Consider the following 2,822-nt stretch of genomic DNA (forward strand, 5'->3'; position numbering starts at 1 on the left):
TGTTTCAAGCCAATCTCTTCTGGGATATAAAAGAAAGAAGCAAGCACGGAAACATGGAGACTTCACACCACCAAGAAACAAGAGCCAGGTGAATAGCAAGTTCTTTGGACCCAGGGTCTCTGCTCCAAGAAGCTCTTCGGCTGGGGAAGATTGATGAGAGGGACATTCCCTCAGAGTCAACAGACAGAGAAAGCCTTCCCCTGGAGCTGGCACACTAAATTTGGCCTTCTAGCTCCCTAGACCCCCACATGTCTGTCAGTTTGTCGTACTGTGGGGGCTAGTGTGTTGCTTTGATGCTGGAAGCTATGCCACTGGTATTCAGATACCAGCAGGGTCACCCATGGACAACAGGTTTCAGCTGAGCTTCCAGACTAAGACAGACTAGGAAAAAGGACCCGGCAGTCTACTTCTGAAAAGCATTAGCCAGTGAAAACCTTATGAATAGCAGCAGGACATTGTCTGATATACTGCTGGAAGACAAGCACCCCAGGTTGGAAGGCACGCAAAAGAAGACTGGGGAAGAGCTGCCTCCTCAAAGTAGAGTCGACCTTAATGATGTGAATGGAGTAAAGCTTTCGGGACCTTCATTCGCTGATGTGGTATGACTCAAAATGAGAAGAAACAGCTGCAAATATCCATTAATAATTGGAATCTGGAATGTACCAAGTATGAATCTAGGAAAATTGGAAATCATCAAAAATGAAATGGAACACATAAACATCGATATCCTAGGCATTAGTGAGCTGAAATGGACTGGTACTTGCCATTTTGAATCAGACAATCATATAGTCCACTATGCTGGGAATGACAACTCAGAGGAATGATGTCGCATTCACCGTCAAAAAGAATGTTTCAAGATCTATCCTGAAGTACAACGCTGTCAGTGATAGGACAATATCCATACACCTACAAGGAAGACCAGTTAATACAACTATTATTCAAATTTACACACCAACGACTAAGGCCAAAGATGAAGAAATAGAAGATATTTATCAGCTGCTACAGTCTGAAATCGATCAAACATGTGATCAAGATGCATTGATAATTACTGGCGATTGGAATGGGGAAGTTGGAAACAAAGAAGAAGGGTCACTAGTTGGAAAATATGGCCTTGGTGATAGAAACAATGCTGCAGATCGAATGACGGAATTTTGCAAGAACAACGACTTCTTCATTGCAAACACCTTCTTTCACCAACATAAACGGCAACTATACACATGGACCTTGCCAGATGGAATACAGAAATCAAATTGGCTACATCTGTGGAAAGAGATGATGGAAAAGCTCAATATCATCAGTCAGAACAAGGCCAGGGACAGACTGTGGGACAGACCATCAATTGCTCCTTTGCAAGTTCAAGCTGAAACTGAAGAAAATCAGAGCAAGTCCACAAGAGCCAAAATATGACCTTGAGTATATCCCACCTGAATTTAGAGACCATCTGAAGAATAGATTTGACACATTGAACACTAGTGACTGAAGACCAGACTAGTCGTGCAATGACATCAAGGACATCATCCACGAAGAAAGCAAGAGGTCACTGAAAAGACAGGAAAGAAAGAAAAGACCAAGATGGATGTCAGAGGAGACTCTGAAACTTCCTCTTGAGTGTCAAGCAGCTAAAGCCAAAGGAAGAATGGATGAAGTAAAAGAACTGAACAGAAGATTTCAAAGGGCCTCTCGAGAAGACAGTAAAGTTTTATAATGACATGTGCAAAGAGCTGGAGATGGAAAACCAAAAGGGAAGAACATGCTCGGCGTTTCTCAAGCTGAAAGAACTGAAGAAAAAATTCAAGCCTCGAGATGCAATAGTGAAGGATTCCATGGGGAAAATATTAAAAGACACAGGAAGCATCAAAAGAACATGGAAGGAATGCACAGAGTCATTATACCAAAAAGAATTAGTCGATGTTCAATCATTTCGAGAGGTGTATATAATCAGGAACCGATGGTACTGAAGGAAGAAGTCCAGGCTGCTCTGAAGGCATTGGCAAAAAACAAGGCTCCAGGAATTGATGGAATATCAATTGAGGTGTTTCAACAAACAGATGCAGTGCTGGAGGTGCTCACTCATCTATGCAAAGAAATATGGAAGACAGCTTCCTGGCCAACTGACTGGGAGAGATCCATATTTATGCCTATTCCCAAGAAAGGTGATCCAACCAAATGTGGAAATTATACAACAATATCATTAATATCACATGCAAGCAAAATTTTGCTGAAGATCATTCAAAAATGGCTGCAGCAGTATATCAACAGGGAACGCCAGAAATTCAGGCTGGTTTCAGAAGAGGACATGGAACCAGGGATATCATTGCTGATGTCAGATGGATCCTGGCTGAAAGCAGAGAATACCAGATGGATGTTTACCTGTGTTTTATTGACTATGCAAAGGCATTCGACTGTGTGGATCATAACAAACTATGGATAACATTGAGAAGAATGGGAATTCCAGAACACTTAATTGTGCTCATGAGGAACTTTTACATAGATCAAGAGACAGTTGTTTGGACAGAACAAGGGGATACTGATTGGTTTAAAGTCAGGAAAGGTGTGCGTCAGGGTTGTATTCTTTCACCATACCTATTTAATCTGTATGCTGAGCAAATAATCCAAGAAGCTGGACTACATGAAGAAGAATGGGGCATCAGGATTGGAGGAAGACTCATTAACAACCTGCATTATGCAGATGAAACAACCTTGCTTGCTGAAAGTGAAGAGGAATTGAAGCATGCACTTATGAAGACCACAGCATCCAGTATGGATTTCACCTCAACATAAAGAAAACAAAAATCCTCGCAACTCGACCAGTGAGCAACATC

Source organism: Elephas maximus, chromosome 26 (assembly GCF_024166365.1).
Source record: "Elephas maximus indicus isolate mEleMax1 chromosome 26, mEleMax1 primary haplotype, whole genome shotgun sequence".
Lineage (NCBI taxonomy): Eukaryota > Metazoa > Chordata > Mammalia > Proboscidea > Elephantidae > Elephas > Elephas maximus.